Below are 21418 nucleotides of genomic sequence, written 5' to 3'. Positions count from 1 at the left end.
TAAATGTTAAAATTGGATTTATTTTTTTACTATTTTCTTAAGTTTATGCTATCTAGAGGGCTTCAATTTGATATTTATGGATGAATTTGAAAAGACAAAGTTGGTATGCTAATGGGGGTAGGCAAAAATACTGTTAAAGTACTGTATTAGGTACTTTTTATGTTATATATTCATTCATTTGGCAAATATTTAACTCCTGTGTGCCAGGCACTGTTTTAAGATAATATAGAGTGTACAAAGTAAAAAAATAAAACGTGGTATGGTAGATGGTGTTAAGGATATAGAGAAGAGAGACCAAGGGAGTATGAAGTATATATATATGAGATGAAGATTTAAATTGGCTGGTCATGGAATGCCTCTCTAGTGTGTGCGACTGTGGTGAGGCAGCAATTCTGTGCATATCCAAAAGAAAGGGGTTCCAGGAAGGGAAAACAACTAAGAGCAAATGTCATTAGAGAGGATGTTACATGATTTGATATCTTACGATTGGAGAATTGCAAGGACGTCTTTGTGGCTGGAGTGAAGTGGGAAAGGAGGAGAATGGAAGATGGGTACAGAAAAGGTAGGGGCCAGAGGCAAGTCAGGAAAGATTTTGTAAGTCATCATAAGGACTTTGACTTTAGCTGAGTAAAGTGATCTCGTATGTACTCTTCACAATTGTTTTATACGAAGTTAGCCAACTTCTTCCCATTTTATAGTCGAATAATGTTCTATAGAATAACTTGTGCAGTTAACTTTTCCAAGGACATATAGCTAATGAGTGGCAGAACGTAAGATTTTTTTAGGTCTTTGACTCCAATGCACATGATTTTTTATTTATTTTTATTACACTATTATTCTTGCTCTAGCGTACTTCAAGAGAGTTTTATCCGCCCCCCCCCCCCCCCCAAACCAGGGTCCATAGTGTGGAGTCAGAGTGAGTGTTCATGTATTTGTATATGACTGAAGGTGGGTGCGGGAAGCTCAAGAAACTATTCTCTTACTGCAAGTGCATTTAGATGTTTTATATTATATATCATGTTTTTAAACATGGTAATTTTGACCCACTTTGTTGATTTCATGGCCTGCTGTTAGAGTCCATAGTTTGAAAATCAACCCTGGCCAGTTTGGCTCAGTGGTTGGAGCGTTGGCCTGTGGACCAGAGAGTCCTGGGTTCAGTTCCCACTAGGGGCACGTACCAAAAAGTAAAAAGAAAATCACTGCACTGTGTTTCTTTTGGAATGCAGAAGTTCCCCAATTTATCATTGGCTCTGAATTATGACACTAAGAGTGGCTGCTTTCTTTACTTTAACAAATCCTTATAGCCCTGACCGGTTTGGCTCAGCGGTTAGAGTGTCAGCCTGTGGTCCTGAGAGACCTGGGTTCAGTTCCCGCTAGGGGCACGTACCTCGGTTGCAGTTTGTCCCCGGCCTTGGTCGGTTGTGCAGGTGGCAGCCACTCGATGTGTTCCTTTCACATCCGATGTTTTTCTCTCTCTCTCTCTGTTCCTCTCTCTCCCCCCCACTCTACCTGAACAAAAAATGGAAAAATGTCCTCGGGTGAGGATAAAAATAAATAAATAAATAAAAAATAAATAAAAAATCCTTATATCTGGCCCTGGCTGTGTGGCACACTTGGTTGGAGCATCGTCCCATGCATAGGAAGGTTACGGGTTCAATCCTGGGCAGGGCACATACCTAGGTTATGGGTTAGATTCCCAGTAAAGGTGCCTCTGGGAGGCAACTGATCCATGTATCTCACATCAATGCTTCTCTCGCTGTCTCTCCCTCCCTCCCTAAAATCAATTTTATTTATTTTAAATTTTTTTTCTTTATTGATTTTAGAGAGAGAGGAAGGAAGAGGGAAAAATAGAAACATCAATGAGAGAGAACATCGATTGGCCGTCTCCTGCATGCCCCACACTGGGGATTTGGTCCACAGCCTGAGCATGTGCCCTTACTGGGAATCGAACCGGCGACCTCTTGGTGCATGGGTTGATGCTCAGCCACTGAGCCCCACTGGCCAGGCTCTAAAATCAATTAAAAAAAAACACCTTATATCTGTAGGACTAGCTCTTAAGTTGGGAAGTAAGATATAATGCAGTTACCAGATTATAAAGAAACGTATGCATTTGAAAGTTCATATATGATTTAAACTCCTTGAAGAAAAATTACAATTTAGTAAGGAAACTTTAATCTGGTAGTAAGAGGACAATTAAAATCAAGTGAGCTATTAGTATTACTGATTTCTGTTAAACATTTATTATGCTAAGATTTTTTAAAGCAAGTTAATATGCTACTTCAATATTTTAGAAATATTTTTTAAAACATATATATATCTTGTCTCCCATCAAGATCTTGCTCTTTCTCAGGACAGGGCCCATTTTCATTTGATATCTATGGGAACTGATACCATTTTTATTTTTTTCACAAGGGCTTTCTTAACATTCTTATTTTAAAATTAATTTTGTCAAGGAAGATAAATATAATAATACAAGGCACCCATTTAAGTGTCCTTTACAATGAAATTGACAAATTTATACACCTGTGACTACCACAATCTGGATAAAAACATCTCCATCACTTCCACAGTTCACTATTCTATGCAGTCCTCATTTGTGGCCATGGGAATCACTGATCTGCTTTCTGTCGCTATAGATTAGAATTTTTTTTTTTGAGGTTTGAACAAATGGAATTGTACAATATGCATTTTTTTGTGTCTGACATCTTTTGCTCAACATAATATTTTGGATCATTAAAGTTGTTTCATGTATCAATCATTCCTTTCTTTTGGATAGCATTTCTTGTGCTATTCTGACTGGTGCCTGAAATGTGTTTGTTCTAATACACATTTGGTACAGTAAATATACCAGGTTTAGAGGTAAATGACCTTGGCATGAATCCTTTTTCCACCACCCTATGTGCATAGGCAAGTTACTTAGCCTTTCTGAATCTTATTTCAGTTTTTCTAAGATGGAGATAATATTGCTTACTTTGAATAATTGTTGAAGTATTAAAATATTGTATGTAAACATATGTAAAGCAAACAGGCTCTTATAAAAATGGTAGTGTAATCATCAGTGATGATTATTGGGGCCCTCGTGTCTCCTGGTTCTGCTTTTTAATTGTGCCTACCCATAGAGTTGCACTTTTATATTTTTTATTAATATTCATTAGTGATTTGAAGAAATATATATTTATGTTTATTAAAAGCTTTATCTAGTGAAAGTGATTACTTTTAGGTCTTGATTAGTTTACTTTTAGATCACAAAATTGTAGTTTTCTGCCAATTAAAATTATAACTCATAAAACTTTTTAAGAGTTTGGAAGGCTTACTAAAATGTCAATAAATTAAAAACTGATCTCAGCTTTTATTGATGGATAATTATTTCAAAGAGTGATAATATGTTAGTGGGGAGAAAGCAATTAGGGAACTAATATTTAATTGAGTCAAGATCTGCGGTAGATGTTTTTCACATACCATTTATTCAGTCAACAAACTTTAATTTAATGCTAACTTGGTACCAGATATTCTAGAAAACTTATACCTCCCTGTGGGCTTTGAAGATAATTAATACTTAAAAAGAAAGTCTCCTGTTCAATTTAGTGCCTGGTACTTAAGTACTACGTAAATATTTATTTGTTCAATACATTAATATTTTTATTTGGCCTCAGAACTGAGGAAAGTTACTGTGTTTTTTAGCAGATTAAATCAGTAGCGTGTGTTGTTATTTTTTTTATCCTCACTCGAGGACATTTTTCCATTTTTTGTTCAGATAGAGTGGGAGGGAGAGAGAGGAAGAAAGAGAGAGAGAAACATCGACATGAAAGGGACACATCTAGTGGCTGCCTCCTGCAGGACCCAACCAGTGCCGGGGACAAACTGCAACCAAAGTACGTGCCCTTAGCGGGAACTGAACCTGGGTCTCTGTGGACCTCAGGCCGACGCTCTAACCGCTGAGCCAAACTGGCCAGGGCGGTGGTGTGTGTTTTTGGCCAGAAGATAGTTTTTAACTTTCCTAAATAACTATAAGGTCATTAAATTATATTTTGACCATAAACATTGATACGGCCAGAAGATAGTTTTTAACTTTCCTAAATAACTATAAGGTCATTAAATTATATTTTGACCATAAACATTGATACGGTTTAAGTTACTCCTAGTTATGCTGATAATCAAATTAGATTTGACTTTTGGAAAGAAAAAAATGTTGGGAGAACAGTAGATGGTTTTGTTGCTTGGGTATGGTATATGGAAAATTTAGAATAAGATAATATTAGAGGGATTTTTTTTAACTGCAAAATTTTACTGTTTGCCAATATGTCACTTTTTTTTCTTAAATTATACAGGTGAGCTAATTGATTGTCCTACTGATAACTGGTTAAACCAAACATGCTGTAATTGCACATTTGGTAGGAAAAGTTATTAGATGAAAATAGGAAAAAGGATGGCTCAGTCTGAAAATGTATAATGTAGAAGAAACACAGAAGTTAGTGAACAAGTACAAATGGGAGATTAAATGGGGTTATAGGTTATAATAAAAGTGATACAGACAATTGTAGAGTAAATTGTGCTTTTGAAAATATAACAAAATAAGATCCTTAAAAACTAGTGTTCAGCTTTCTGATAGTCAGACTAGAAACGCTTTCATTTAGGCTTGTGGCTTTTGTCTTGAGTCCCTTGGACTCAATGACCAGAGGGGTCATTGAAGATAGAGGTATGTTAATTATTTCAGTGTGTGTTTGAAAAAAATCAAACCTAATGAAAATTGTCAGTTTACTTCAAATGAGACTAAACAGGCTAATTAAAATTAGTATTCTTGGCTTTCATTTAATAGAATCAATTTATGGTAATAGTGGTCATCTGTAGATTAGAATCACTTGTTGGTAGATACATGTGTTCAGTAAAAATAGAAAAATATATTTTTGAGCTCCTGTAGAACAGGTGAGCCTCTTTCTATATATATAACTGATATAACCATCTCATTTTTCTAATGACATATCAATTGTAACTTCAGAAAGATCATATCTGATTACTTTATCTAATGTACCTCACTGTACTATAACACCTTGTCTGACCCAGCATTTGTCACCATCAAAAATAATTTGTTAATTGTTAAATAGATGAAAATTCCATGAGAGCAGATACTTTGTCTGCCTTATTTTTACTTACTATCTTGTCTGTATCTCCAGCACCTAGAACAACAGCACATTGTATTCCCACCCACAATGTATGAGGGATCCAGTTTTCCTGTTCTTCAACACTTATTATTGTGTTTTTGTGAATATAGCCATTCTAGTGAGTTGGATCTTATTGTGGTTTTAATTTGAGTTTTCTAATCAATGGAAATCTGTTTCTCATTATAAGTTCTGTTAGGATTTTGATTTGCATTGTATTGATTGATCTATAGATCAATTTGGATCTCCCAAATTGATCTCTTAATTGTATTGAGTTTTCCAATCCTTGGACATGGTATATCATTCCATTTATTTAGGTCTTTGATTTGACTAATCAGTGTTTGATTGTTTTCAGCATACAGATTCTGCATGTATTTTGTTAAGTTTATAACTGTATCTCATTTATACTTAAGTATGTCATTTTGGGGGAACTATATTTGGAGCTTTACTAGCTATTACTAGCATATAGAAGTAGGGGTTTGTTTGTTTCATACATTGATCTTGCTTGTGACCTTGTGAAAATCACAGTACTAGTTTTTTTGTAGATTGTTTTACATATTTTACTTAGGTAATCTATGTCATCTGTATGTAGGGAAAATTTCTTATTTCTTTCTTTGTGATCTGTATTCTCTCTCTCTCTCTCTCTCTCTCTCTCTCTCTCTCTCTCTCTCTCTCCGTCCCTCCCTCCCTCTCTCCCTCCCTCCCTCTCCCTCTCTCTCCCTCTCTCATATTATTGCACTGCCTGGGAAATCTTTTCCTTATTCCTTATTTGCAATATTAAACTATGAAATAATTCATTTTTACCATTAAGTATAATGACAGATATAAGTTTGTCAAATTAAGGAGATTTTGTTTTATTCCCAATTCACATAAAGCTTTTATAATGAATGGATGTTGAATTTTGCCAGATATTTTTTCTGTCAATTGATATGATCACTTGGTTCCTTAGTCTGTTAATATGGTAGCTTACACTGATTGACACTTTTATATAACAACTTAATTGAGTTATAGTTTACATATCATGTGTTAACTCACCCATTTAAGGTTTGCAATTCAGTGGTTTTTTTTGGTGTAGTCACAGCTTTGCAACCATGACCAAAATCAATTTTAGAACATTTTTATCACACCCTCCTGCGAGAAATCTTAAACCCTTTAGCAGGTCCTCTCCATTTCCTTCAACCCCCACCCTCACTCAACCTTAAGCAATTGCAGATCTGCTTTCTGTTTCTGTACGTTTACCTATCCTGTACACTTCAAATAAGTGAAATATGTGGCCTCTCATAACTGGCTATTATCACTGAGCATAGTGTTTTCAAAAATCATACATGTTGAAGCATTTATCAGCATCTTATTCCTTTTATTGCTGTAGAATATACCCATTGTGTGGATATACCCAATTTTATTTATGCATTTAACAATTTATGGACATTTGAGTTGTTTCTACTTTTTGGCTATTATGAATAATGCTGTTATGAACATTTGTGTACAAGTTTTTATGGACATAATGTTTTCATTTCTTTTGGTTGCATACATAGTGGACTTGTTTGGTCACGTGGTAACACCGTGTTTAACTTCTTGAGTTGCCAGACTGTTGTCCAAAGCAGCTGTTGACTTTTACATTTCACCAGCAGTAGATGAGAGTTTTAGTTTCTTCAGATTCTGGCTAATGCTTGTTATTGTTTTGTCTTTTTATTATTTTGTGTGTGATGTGGTGTCTCATTGTGGTTTTTATTTATATTACCCTGGTGATTAATGACATCAACATTTTATATGTACATATTTGGCTATTTGTATATATTTGGAGAAATGTCTACTCAGATTCAGATTCTTTGCCTACTTTTAAACTGTCTTTGAACTTACATTCATGTGTGTGTTACCAGTGGACATAGACAACAATGCTGGGGGAGGGGCAACATTGGGAGGAGTGTGTCTGGGAGGAAAGGAGAAACATCTGTAACAAAAATAAATTAATAAAAATTGCACACAAAAAAAGAGAAAGGCAGATGAAAATATTTTCCTTTTTTTAAGATTTTTTTTTTTTTTTAGAGAAAAAAATTGTATTGTCTTTGTATTAATTTGTAAAAGTTCTTTAAATTCTCTAGGTACAAATTCCTAATTAGGTGTGATTTTTCAGACGAGATCAGGTGCATTCAGGGTGGTATGGCTGTAGAGGATATGTGATTTTCAAATATTTTCTCCTATTCTCTGGGTTTTCTTCTTACTTAAAAAAATTTGTTTTCTTTTTGTAAATCCTGACCCAAGGGTATTTTTCCATTGTTTTGTTTGTTTGTTTTTTTAGAGAGAGTGGAAGGGAGGAAGTGGAGGAGAAGGGAACAGAGAGAGAGAGAGAGAGAGTGTGTGTGTGTGTGTGTTTGAGAGAGCAAGCTATCAATGTGAGAGAGAGACATCCATTGGTTGCCTCCCGTACACTCCCCACCTGGCAACCTTTTTGGTACACTGGATGATGCCCAACTGAGCCACCCCGGCGAGGAAAGTTTTGCATGTTTTAAAAATTCTTGTTGCACACCGATTGAAAATCACTGATCTAGGAACACAGGATGTCTTTCCATTTATGTAGTTCATATTTAAGTTTTTTCAACAGTGCTTTGTAGTTTTCAGAATATATGTTTTGTACTTTTGTTAAACTTATTCTCTAGTATTTTATTTTTCTTGATGCTTTATAAATGGGATTGTTTTCTTAATTTCATTTTTGGGTTGTTTGTTATTAAAAAGGTATTTGATTTTTGCATATTTATTTTGTACCCTGCAGTTTTCTGAACTCATTAAACTATTATTATTAAAACCTAAACTATTATTGAACTGCTTTAGAATCTAATAGTTTTTATAGTAGCTTTGTTAGAATTTTTCTGTATACAAGGTCATATCATCAGCAAATAGGGAGAGTTTTACTTCTTCCTTTCCAACATGGATGATTTTATTTCGTTTTCTTGCTTAATTGTTCTAGCTAGAACTTTTAGTAAATAGAATGTTGAATAGAAGTAGCAAGAGTGGACAGCTTTATGGCAGTTTTTTTCCTAGATACCTTTATCAGTTTGAGGAAGATCCTATTTTCTGATTGTTAGAGTTTTTAATCTCTGAGAGCTGTTGGATTTTTTTCAAATGCTTTTTCTGCGTCTGTTGATGATCATGTGATTTTCGTTTTCAATTAGATTTTCTAGTATTTTGTTAGTATTTTTTGTGTATTTTTATAAGAGTTACTAGTCTGGTTTTCATTTCTTGTGATGTTTTGATGTTACTAGAGCAATAATGGCTTCACAGAATGAGTTAGGAAATGTTTCATGTGCTTTTATGTTTGGGGAGAATTTGTGAAGAATTGGTATTAATTTTTTAAAAATATTTGATAGAATTCACCAGTCAAAGCCATCTGGGCCTGGAAAAATTTAAAATAACTAAATCATTCTCTTCACTTGGTATAGGTCTATTCAGATTGTCTATTTCTTCTTGAGTCAGTTTAGGTAGTTTGTGACTTTCTAGGAATTGGTGTATTTCATCTACTTATTTAATTTGTTAGCATTTAGTTTTTCATGTTATTCTTTTGTAATCCTTTCTATATCTGTAAAGTTGGTATTACTCTGCCTTTTTTAATTCCCAATTTTAGTGCTTTGAGTCTTCTCTTTATTCTTGGTCAAATTAGCTCAAACTTTGTCGATTTTGTTTTTCTTTTTAGACAGTCAACTTTGGTTCCTTTAATTTTTCTCTAGTCTTTCTATTTTACTTTTTTCTGAACTCATCTTTATTATTTCTTTTCTTCCATTTGCTTTTGCTTAATATGGTTATATTTTCCTAATTTCTTAAGGTAGGAGGTTAAGTTACTGATTTGAAATGTTCTTAAATATAAGTGTTATAAATTACAGCTATAAATTTTTCTTCAAATACTGCTTTCACTGCACCCCATATATTTTGGTATCACTTATTTTGTTTTCATTCCTTCCACAATATTTTCTAGTTTACATTGTGATTTTCTTACATTTATCCATTGATTATTTAGAAGTGTTATTTAATTTCCTTATGTTTGTGAATTTCCCAATATCTACTTGTCATTATTTCTAATTTCATTCCATTTTGGGTGGTTAATATACTTAGCATGATTTCAGTCTTTTTAAATTTGTTAAGGCTTGTTTTATGACTAGCATCTAGTTTTCCTGGAAAATGTTTCATTAGTATTTGAGAAGAACATATTTTGCTGTTGTTGGATGTTCTATATATGTTTGTTGGATTTAGTTTTTATATTGCTTTTTAGGTACCTATTTATTGGCTTGTTGATTTTATGTCTACTTGTTACATCCATTATTGAAAGTGGGATGTTAATGTCTCCCAATTACTGTTGAATTGGCTATTTCTCTCATTTATTCTTTCAGTTTTTGCTTCATTTATTTTGGGGCTTTGTTAGGCTCATGTTTATAATTGTTATATTTTCCTAATGATTGACCCATTTACCATAATAAAATGTTTCTCTTTATCTGTAATATTTTTAAAAGTCTATTTTGTCTATTATTAGTAGGGCTACTCCAGCTTTTGTGGTTGCTTTTTCATGATAGAGCTTTTTCTACCTTTTACTTTCAATTTATTTGCATTTTTAAATATAAAAATATCTTTATATTTTTATCTCCTGTAAACAGCATGTAGTGTTTTGGGTTTTTTTGTTTGTTTGTTTGTTTTTTTTTTGCAATCTGACACTATGTCTTTTGATTGGGTTTTTTAATGATTCACATTTAATATTGTTATTGATGTAGTCAGATATGTGTCTGCCATTTTGCTTTGTTTTCTTGTCTTTTTGTTCTTTATCCTTCTTTTATGACTTTATTTTGCATCAATTACTTTTTCCTAGTGTAACACTTTAATTCCTTTAATAATATTTGCACTAGATTCTTTTGTATCTGTTCAGTTGTTGCACTAGGTCTTACCATGAGCATCTTACTACTTATCAGGATGTACTTCAGACTTATGCTAATTTAATTTCAGTGAGAAATAGAAATTTTACTTATATAGTTCTATTTCCTCTCTTCCTTTTGTGCTATCGTTGTACACATTGCAGCAGTATATTGTATAAGCCCAACAATATATTATTATTACTACTTCATATGATTTTATATTATTTTAAAGAAACAGAAGGAAAGCAAGTATATTCCTAGAATAAGCCTTACGTGTTCATTATTTATTAATCTTTGGGTATTTCGTTGAATTTTATTTGCTAATATTTTGTTGAGGATTTTTGCATCTGTGTTCATGAGGAATAGTGATCTTTTTTTCTTGTATTGTCTTTGATTTTGATGTCAATGTAATGTGAGCCCCATAAAAATGATTTAGGAAGTAATCCCTCATATTTTACTTTCTGGAAGATACTGTGTCAAATTGCTATTATTTCTTCTTTCAGTGTTTGGTAGAATTCACTGGTGAAATTATCTGGGCCTTGAGGATTTTAACTGTGAGTTCAATTTTTTCAATAGATGAAAGCCTATTCATATTTATGTCTTGGTTCTGGAGGTTAGAAGTCTGATATCCGGTATCAGCAGGGCTCTCCCCCTTTTGAAGGCTCTAGGGAAGAATCCTTCCTTGCTTCTTCTAGCTTCTGGTTGTTGTAAACAATTCTTGTGTTTCTTGACTTTACAGCTGCATTGTTTCAATTTCTGCTTCTGTCCTCACTTGGCTGTCTTTTGTGTGCATGTCTCTATGTAGTCTTCTCCTTTTGCGTAAAAAGGTGTAAGTCATCAGATTTGGGCCCTCCCAAATCTAGCATGACCTCTTCTTACCTTTATTTCATCTTCAAAGACTGTATTCCAAATACGGTTACTTTCAGAGATACCAGGGCTTAAACCTTGAAGATATCTTTATCGGGTACACAACTAAACCCACTACACTTAAAATTTATATTTTACCACTTCAAGTGGAATGTGGAAGTCTTGTTACCATGTAGTTCCATTTTCTCATCCTTCTCTCTGTTGTGGTTGCATGGTTTGAATGCCCCTTCAGACAATGATGTAAATTTTATTTTAAATTATCACACATATTTTAAAGAATTTAAGTAGAAAAGAATAGTCTGTCCTGGGAATTAGCAAACTATGGCTACGGCCCAGATGTGTCCTGCCACCTTCGTTGGTAAATAAAATTTTGTTGGAATACAGTCACACCTCACCTGTTAGTTTACATATTGTCTGTAGTTTCTCTTGTACTACACTGAAGAATTGATTTGTTACAACAGACTGTTTGGCTTGCAGAGCTTAAATATTTACTCTCTGGCTAGTCCTCTGCAGAAGTTTGACAACTCCTGGTTCATTACATGTATCCACATGCTTGCCATTTTTGATTTTTATTCTTGAAGTTCTGATTTTTCTACTGGCATTATTTCCCTTTGTCTAGAGCAATAACCTTTATAACAAGTTTGTTCATGATGAATTATCTTAGTTTTCTTTAATCTGAAAATATATTTATTTTACCTTCATCTTTTTAAAGCATGAAACTTATTTTTAAAAAGTTTTTATTTATTGATTTTAGAGAGAGTAGAAAAGGTCAGGGGAAGAGAGAGAGAGAGAGAGAGAGAGAGAGAGAGAGAGAGAAACATTGATTTGTTGTTTTACTTATTTATGCATTCATTGGTTGATTCTTGTATGTGTCCTGACCTGGTATCAAACCTGTATTGGGACAATGCTCTAACCAACTGAGCAACCCAGCCAGGGTGATTTTACCTTCATTTAAAAAAAATTTTTTTTTAAATTTATTTTAGAGAGAGAAAGGAAGAGGGGGGAGAGAGAGAGAAATATCGATGTGAGAGAGACACCAATTGGTTGCCTCCTGTATGCACCCCAACCAGGATCAAACGTACAACCAGTGTTGTGTGCCCTGAGTAGAATAGAACCGGTGACCTTTCAGTGCATGCGATGATGCCACATAAGCCAGGTTCACCTTCATTTTTGAAGGATACTTCTTTTCCATCTAGAATTCTGAGTTGACCATTCTTTTCTTGGTAGCATCTAGCTAGAATTGAGCAGTAGCCACTACCTTCTTTAGGTGGTTCACAGACTTTCAGTTTTTCACAGTCCCTGCTTTTATTTCCTTGACATTGATACCAACTGTTATTTGATACCAGTATCTTACTATTGTACTTGTACTGTTGAACTTCTTATTGTAGATCAAGAGGAAAGTAAAATTTTCACTTTACTCAAGTCTCTCTATAAAGTGGAAAAACAGATGAAATACATGTTTTAGGAAAAATGGGAGAGACTATTTTAATAACATTGGGAATATTCAGATGTTTGGAATGTGTCTACGGTTCAATATGCAAAGAAGGTCTCACCTATTTGTTCTCTTACTAGTGTTTTTCAGCATTTGAATTGGCATGTCATGCTATAGATTCATTTTCAAAATGCTTTAACACCTCAACTCATCATTTTCTTTTTCAAACTAGCTCGTCCTGTATAATTTATTTCTTTCCCTATTAACCTTTTGGCATCTATTTGCAGTTGTCTGTGCCCTGTTTTGCTTTCTTAGAGCCAAATCACATCAAAGTTGATTTAGCTTTGGATTATGAGCCAGAAAACTCGGATTCTGTTTTCTCTGGTTCTTTCACTAATTAGCTGTGTGAGTGACGTTGAATAAGGCACTTGCTTGCTTCCACCAGACCACCATTTCTGTATCTCTAAAATGAGTAGTTTCAACTAAATGTGATCTGAGGCTTTTTCAAGTTCTCAAAGTATTATGTTTTCTGCTACCTTCTGCAAACAAACTAACCTATGCTCTGATATCCAGGTGTTCTTACCCGTTTGGGGCCATGAACCCCTTTGGCTATTTGGTGATTCAAAATAATATTTGAATTGTGCAAAATTAAATACTTACAAACATACCATTTATATTAGAATATAGTCTTTAAAATATCAAGTAAATAAATTTAATAATGTGCATATCAACAGAGTCAGGTGATGCATAGTAATTTTTAAACTAGTAATGAGCATAAATTAAAATTTGAAATTTATCAACCAAAGTGATATGAAAATATCTATGGTTTCTAATGGTAACAAAATCACAAATGCATGTGGTGATGGGGGGATGGAGTTGGAAGAGAGCATAGAGGAGATAAATGGTGATGGAAAAAATAAAATAAAATAAAAACGGGGGGCCCTGGCCGGTTTTGCCCAGTGGTTAGAGCATCGGGCCGTGGACTGGAAAGTCCCGGGTTCGGTTACCACTAAGGGCACGTACCTCGGTTGCAGTTTGTCCCTGGCCCTGGTTGTGGTTATGTGGGTGGCGACCACTTGATGTTTCTCTCTCATGTCGATGTTTCTCTTTTTCTCTTCCTCCCTCTCTCCCTCCCCCTCTGTCTGAAGATAAATGCAAAAATATCCTTGGGTGAGGATAAAAATAAATAAATATAATAAAAATGGGGGAAAAACCCACCAAAATCACAAGTACAGGTAGTACCACTATTACATTTCAATTAGAGGTTAATAAAATAGTGATGTAATTTTTTTCCTATCCAAGTTCATGCACCCACTGCATTTATTCAGTAGACTGAGGATTTGTAGAACCCAGGTTAAAAACTGCTCTTATCAGGCTAACAACATATTCAGTTTAGTATCTTCTCTGTTTGGTAAACAAATTATGTTTAATAAATATTAAACACATTTTTTAGTGAATTCATATTACAATTAAAGATGTGAATATTATTGCCATTTGTAACTTTGTGTTATTTGGGACTTTATTAATAACAATGGAGAATAGTTAGGAAATATGGTTTCTGCCCCAGGATGTGTACACAGGGAGTTTTTATTTCAGAAATAAATTCTTCAGTTGTGTGTTTCTTATGGACATTTTTCACTGATTCTTTCTTTACTACCTGTTATACAGTAGAGCTCAAGAAGTATTTTTGGAAGGATTTTAGGAAGTGTAATTATTAGTATCAAGGATCTTAGGCTGTTTTACGTATGTATGTATATATGTATGTATGTATTTTCCTCACCCGAGGACATTTTCACACTTATATTCAGATAGAGCGGAGGGAGAGACGGAGGAAGAGAGAGAGAGAGAGAGATATCAATGTGCGAGAGACACATTGATTGGCTGCTGCCCGCACAACCCCAACTGGGGCCAGGGACGAACCGCAACCAAGGTACATGTCCTTAACGGGAACCAAACCCGGGACTCTCTGGTCCACGGCTGACGCTGTAACCAGAGCCAAACCAGCCAGGGCTCAGGCTGTTTTAATATGAATAATTGTTTCAGAATCTCTGGTAAATTTCTCTAAGATAATTTGTCTAGTTAATGTTTCTTACAAGGGAATACACATATCCCTTATAAATAGCAAAGTGCTATAGTTACCTTAATATGACACATGATAAAATGGAATTTGGCTGTTACACAAGTAAAGCAAATACATTTTGTGTGTATTGTCTGAAAATTCTGAACTGTATAATTTTGTAAATATTCTCGACTCATTAGCAGTAAAAAACACATAATTGGGGTAAAGGTTCCTTATAGTTTCTATGTTCTCTTTCTAGTATGCTACTTGACTGGAGTTGAGATTAAATATACTCATATTTGTTTGACTCTGGGTTTACTCTCATTTAAGTTTTTTTCATAGAATCATATGTCCTAAGTTTTTATGGGACTTTATAGCTGCCTCCCCCCACTGTAGGCAAATATATATTTGTTATAGAGAGAATCTGTTATGTGTACAGAAATGTGTTTGTGACTAATGTTTTTAACAAACCTCCACTTAAATGGTGTGCTCTTTCAAACTGTTGCTATCATGTCATACAGTCCAGAGTATTCTGAGCACTTATAGCTAGTGAATAACTCTAGTTTACTCTTTCTTATGTACCTTTCCTATACCAGATTAATTATATGGTCAATAATTGGTTGTTTTTATACCAGTGTTACTGTAATTTTTGGTTTAAGTATGACCTAAACTAATGAATTATGGGTGTAGAAAGAACTGTTTTAATGAAAAGCTTTGGAATGGCTTTACTTAAAGTGCTTTAAAAATTACTAAAGGATTAGTTTTGGATAAGTCTAAAAGTTTAGGAAATTTTTAGTTCAGCTAATTAACAGTGAAGAATATTTTTTCACATATCTGGAGGAATGGCAGTTTTTGTGTCAGTTAATACAACAGGTTAAGTGATTAACATTGGGGCCAAAATTCTCTTCATTTTTCTGTTCTGCTATTGCTAGAGTGTCAGATTCTTCATAAACTAACTCTCATCCTGGTTAAAAGATGGCTCTGTGGGGGAAAAGGGGCTTCCTCCCCTTTCTAAAGCCCTACCGCCAGTTTTCCCCTCATGTCTGGCTAACTAAAATCAGTTCAAATGCCCTTTCATAAACCAATTACTGACAAGGATATGTGTGTGGGGGGGGGGGGGGCGCGCACACCCGTTATCATTTTGGCTTAGACTGATCAGCCTTTCCCCCTTAAATTGTGGGAAAGGTTGAGCATCTGAACAACCATGGCAGTCACAAGGGAGGACTACTAGGAATCAACCGGGAGTATCTGCTATAGTGAAATATTTATTTATTTATGTTTGTTAATCCTCACCCACGGATATTTTTCCATTTTTTAAAAGCGTGGAAGTGAGGGAGAGAGAGAGAGGCACATCAATTGGTTACCTCCTGAAAGACCCCCACCGCAGCTGGGGGTCAAACCTGCAACCCAGGTACATGCCCTTGACTTGAATTGAACCCAGGACTCTTCTTCAGTCCATGGGCTGATGCTGTAACCGCTGAGCCAAAACAGCCAGCGGTGAGATAATAATTTAAAAACTATAAAACATTTGTAAAATTCAGATTCTATTATTTAAACCCCTTTTAAGATCTCGTTCAACTTAAAACATATCAAAACTGGAAATCTTAAAGATGCGTCATAGATGTGATTTATATAAAAGATCATGTAAAAACCCACTTAGTAATCCTAAACTCAAAGAACATCAAGGGGAATAAATGTGCATTATATTTTTTTTATTTATTTTAATCCTCACCCAAGGATATTTTTCCAGGTAGAGTGGGAGGGAGGGAGAGAGAGAAACATCCACATGAGAGAGACACATTTACTGGTTCCTTCCTGCATGACCTCAACCAGGGCCCAGGGATAGAACCGGAACTGAGGTACATACCCTTGACTGGAATTGAACCCGGAACTCTTTGGTCCGCGCACCAATGCTCTAACTGCTGAGTCAAACCAGCCAGGGCTACTATACATTATATTTTAAAAGTATGTATTTTGGGGGGAATATTTGAAGAAGGCATTTTTTTTAATATTAAAAATTAACCTTCTAAAGTAAAATAAAATAAAACTGATCACTGGTCTTGTTCTTCTTACCAGACAAGATGATTCTCGTGCAGTCCTTTTAAGAAAAGTGATATTTTCATAAAATTAAAGTTAGTGAAGAATTTAGTATAGTTTATGTAGTTCATTTATTCAATAAATTGTGTGTGTGTGTGTGTGTGTATGTATTATGTGACACTAGGTACTGAAGTTAATAGTGTTAAGCAGAATAGACATGGTTCTTTTTTTTTAGGATCTTACATTCCAAGGCGGGAGTCACAGACAAACAAATGAGGACAAAATTTAAATAGTGAATTTTCAGGGAAGACCTCTCTGAAGACAGGTAGTTAAGCAGAGATGCAAATGTCAAGAAACTGCTTGGCATTTGAGATTTGGGGGAAGATCATTGAAAAGGAGCAGCAACTGTAAAGACTTTGAGTCCTGCCAGTGTGGCTCAGTGGTGGAGGGTTGATCCATGCACTAAGAGGTCGCCAGTTCTCTTCCTGGTCAGGGCATATGCCCAGGTTGTGGGCCCAATCCCCAGTGGGGGGCATGCAGGAGTTGGCCAATCAATGTTCTCTCTCATTTATGTTTCTATCTCTCTCTCCCCCTCTCTCTCAAATCAATAAAGAAAAAAAAAGACTTTAAGTTGAGAACTGGCTTGATGTGTTCAAGAATCACAAAGAAAGCCAGTGTGGCATGCAAATGGTAAGATACGCCTCACTACTTTTCTTACCCATCATCATAATCACTACTTTGAGCATTGCCTCTCTCATGCTTCAGTTTTACTTACCAGCTTTGGTTAAATCCATCTCTGCCTAACACTGTTCTTGCTCCCCTAAAGCTGCATATGGGGCTGGGGAAGCGATGAATATCAATCTCAAGTGGGCTCTTGGTACCACTTGCCACTATTTCCTCTGTTCTCTTCTCTCTCCCACTTTCTTAGAAGACTGTTCCATACCTTTTTCTCCCTCCTCAAAACTCTACACCTCTTTCTATATCTTCACTCTCAGCTGATAACTTCATTTATTATTTTACTAAGAAAATAGAAAATAGGAGCAGCCAGATGAGAACTTCCATACTTATGAAAGTTCTAGATATAGTTACCTACCTAAATCTATACTCATTTAATATCTTCTCCATTTCCATTGATATGTCCTTTTGCCTAAGGCCATCTCTCTTATAAATTTCATTCACACCAGCACAAAGTCATCATTCCAGTAATTCTTCTCCCACTATCCTGTGTAGCAGCTTTCTCCTTTATGCCATTCATTTTCTGACCTTAAAAGGCTTCTCTCACCTCTACATTTTCCTTCAGCTATTCCTCATTTTCCTCCTTACTTTTATGGCAAAACTCATTGAAAAAATAGTTTATATTTTGTCTCTAGTTTTTCTGTTCCCTTTGTTAACCCAATACTGTGAGTGCTTTTATTTCTATATACCACTAATATAATTCTTGTCAAGATAAACAAGTGACTTTTATGCTGTTAAATCCAAAAATTAATTCATATTTTTATCAACGGCATTTGAAACAATTGGTTACAGTCTTTTTTGAACCACTTTTTCTGGTAAACTTTCAAGATGTTTACCACATTCTCTTTGGTTTTCTTTCATCTCCTTCTCTGGCTGCTCCTCTGTTTCCTTTTGCTTGTTACATCTAATCTTGATGACTCTTAGGTGTCAAAATGCCTTGGTGTCTAGACCAAATTGGCTGTTACATGGTTCTGGTAGGAAAGAATAGAGGAAGGGAGATCGATCAGGCAAGAAATAATTGGGGCTTGAATGAGGGTATTGGTAATAGAGATATATAAAGTGGACTTCTGAAGGAATTTTGAAGCCCCCTTCTAAAATAATTGTATATAGGTAAGATACATTAAATTTATTTATTTCTGTGACTTAGATACAAAGACCTCCACTAATAGTGTAATCTGCCAGCCTTAAAATGAAACAAAACAATGTATCTGCCTTGTGACACAATACCTGTTTTTCTCTGCTTAGGTTATAAAGTTGTGTCTTGAAAGGATATTGTGGTCACTGTAAATCCTGATCAGGGTCTTTCTGAACTTTGAATCTCTAGCTGATTAATGTCTATTACTTGTCTTACCTTTGCTATTTATTTATTTATTTGATAGCAGATTAGTGAGACATTTAAGTAGAAGTACTAAGCAGCTGGAATTTCTTGAAATCGTTTCAGTTTTGACGAAGCCATCACTGGTATGATAGATACCATATGTACATATGGTGTGTATGATATGTGTGAGATATCTGTCATACCACTATATGAGAGATAGCAAAGCATAGTGGCTAACACTTGGATTCAGGTCACGTGAACATGAGCCCAAATTTTGGCCCTGTTAATTCTAGCTCATTTACTAGTTCTTGATGTTGTGTAATTTCTTTATTCTCAGAGTTTAAGTTTTCTCATCTTTAAAGAAGGGATGGTAGCCCTGACTGGTTTGGCTCAGTGGTTAGAGCGTTGGCCCATGGACCAAAGAGTTGTGGGTTTAATTCTTGTCAAGGGCGTGTACCTTGGTTGCGGTTCGGTCCCCAGCCCTGGTCAGGGGTCATGCGGGAGGCAGTCAGTTGATGTGTCTCTCACGTTGATGTCTCACTCTCTCCCCCCGCTTCCCCCTCTTCTCCCTCTTTCCCTCCCTCTTCCTCTCTAGTGGAAGATTATTAAAGGAAAAAATGTCCTCAGGTGAGGATTATAATAAATAAATAAATAAATAAATAAATAAATAAATGTAATTACCTTATAAAATTATTGTGAGGATTGAAAGAAATAAGAGAGTTCAGTGTACAGTGCCTAATACTTGGCAAATGATAGTTATTACATTTCTAGGAAGAAATGTTAAGGGCATGGCTATATTTTTAAAACTAAATATTGAATATATTAGAGGAATTTTTAGGAATTTCTAATGACGTTTTACTGTAATATTTGCATCTACTTTTTAATATTATCCACTTTTGAACTTACAATGTATATACTTCAACAACAGTAATCTTGTGCTTAAAAACCACTTTATATATTAATATTTAGGGCATGTTGGCATGCATAATAAATCACTTTATAAATTTGCTATGTTTCTTTATGCTTAGTACTTAATGTTGAAATAAAAACATTTTTGAATTTCACTCTTGTGTACAGTCTGGACCTTGGAGTTGAGTGTTAGAATCTCCTGGAGCAGTTTAAAAAGTACCTGATGACCAGATTTCATCCCTGATCAGTTAAATAAAGTAGGGGCAATGAAGGGACATCAATATTTAAAAAATACACCCGCCCTGGCCAGTTTGGTTCAGTGGTTAGAGTGATGGCCCTTGTACTGGAGGGTCACGGGTTCGATTCCCAGTCAAGGGCACGTACCTGGGTTGCAGCTTCAATCCCTGCCCTGTTTAGGATCGTTCAAGAGACAACCAATCAATGTGTCTCTCTCACATTGATGTCTCTCTCCTTCTCCCTCCCTTCTACTTTATCTAATGGAAAAATATCTTTAGATGAGGACTGACCCCAAAAAAGAGAAAAACACTCCCAAGGTGATTCTGATGTACATCCTGTGATAAAAAAAGGATGTAAATTCTTTAGTCTATTTCTGTCCTCTATATCTATGTCTGTTATCTCGTCATTTATGTTTTAGTGCCCTAGACAGGACAGTCATGTACCAGTGTTCTGTAGAGCATCTCTGGCCATCCCCATGACCATCATGTTTTACCATTTGCCCCTTTTGTCTTTCACAAAAACTAAAATTTTTTTTTTTTAATCCTCACCCAAGGACATTTTTCCATTTTTTGTTCAGATAGAGTGGGGGTGGGGTGGGGAGGGACATCGACATGAAAGGGACACATCGAGTGGCTGCCACCCACACAACCCAATCAGGACTGGGGACAAACTGCAACCAAGGTACATGCCCTTAGCGGGAACCAAATCTGGGTCTCTCTGGACTGCACACCAGTGCTCTAACTGCTGAGCCAAACTGGCTAGGGCCACAAAAACTAAATTTGAGGGGTTAGCAATATGTCCATTTAATTAGTGTTTACTGGCTATTATGTTGTCTTCTTTAAATGAATAGCTATAATTATTCTTTTCTGTTTTTTACTTAAGCTTTATTTTAACAGTTTCTTGGTAAAACTAAAAATAATTAGTTTTGAGGTTTAAAAAAATGTATTTTAATATATAATTGACTTGTTAAATTCATATTAAGAGCAACTTTCTAATTTTTATAAGAAGCCACATTTATTTCCCCCATCATGTGACTTTTTTTTTCTGAGATAATTTGGTAAGCATAATCAGTTATAATTTTGATAAGTCTATAAGCAATTTATATGAACTAGTCAGTTTTTAATATCTTATTAGTAGAACCAACAACTTATATGAATTATAAGAACAAATACTACCTATAAAAATTGTTAGTATTAGAGTTGCAGTTTTCAGATTTCTAGCCCACATGTGGTATGTTCAGTTGCTTATATATAATAACAATATTTGATGACCATTTGTAAGGCAGAGTGAGAAGGGAGTTGTTACATATTTTAAAGAGTTTTATTTATAGATTACAATTTGCACAGGTTCTTTTGTTGAATTAATAGAACTAGTGTGTTCATTCCACAGTTGAATGTGAGGCTAATATGATTTGGTATTGTTTTAGAGGTATGGCTTTGGCAATAGCTACTTCAGCCCTTGGTAACCCTTGTAAATTTTCAGTTAATTGTAATGAAAGGTTCTAAAACGTTTCATTAATTTTAATACTCTCTTTAGCTTTAAACTTGCAGAAAATTGGTACTAATAGTTTTGGCTGTTTATAAGTTCAGATTGGTTATGTCTGGTAGTCTGTTCTAATTAACAACTATTTATTTTTATCTCATCTGAGGACTTTTTTTTTTTTTTTTTTTTTTTGAATTTATATTCAGCTAGAGTGGAAGGAAGAAAGGGAGGAAGAGAGAGAGAGAAACATCCATGTGAGAAGACATATGGATGCGAGGACACATCAACTGGTTG

At 35.0% G+C, this 21418-nt stretch overlaps 1 protein-coding gene across 7 annotated transcripts in view; it reads left to right on the top strand.

The window, feature by feature from the left end:
• Positions 1–21418, top strand: part of CNOT2 (CCR4-NOT transcription complex subunit 2) — a 114084-nt gene that overhangs the window by 13529 nt on the left and 79137 nt on the right. Inside the window, exon 1 of one of the 7 annotated variants that reach the window (XM_036250714.1) lies at positions 10560–10602. The exons of 5 other annotated variants lie outside the window; for them this stretch is intronic. The gene's annotated coding sequence lies outside the window, so the exon portion shown is untranslated. Of the gene's footprint in view, positions 1–10559; positions 10603–21418 lie in introns of those variants that run through there. One more of the 7 variants, XM_036250718.1, reaches the window with a different exon arrangement.

The sequence above is a fragment of the Molossus molossus genome, unplaced genomic scaffold, assembly GCF_014108415.1.
Source record: "Molossus molossus isolate mMolMol1 unplaced genomic scaffold, mMolMol1.p scaffold_m16_p_10, whole genome shotgun sequence".
Lineage (NCBI taxonomy): Eukaryota > Metazoa > Chordata > Mammalia > Chiroptera > Molossidae > Molossus > Molossus molossus.
This window is presented reverse-complemented; position numbering and strand designations above follow the sequence as displayed.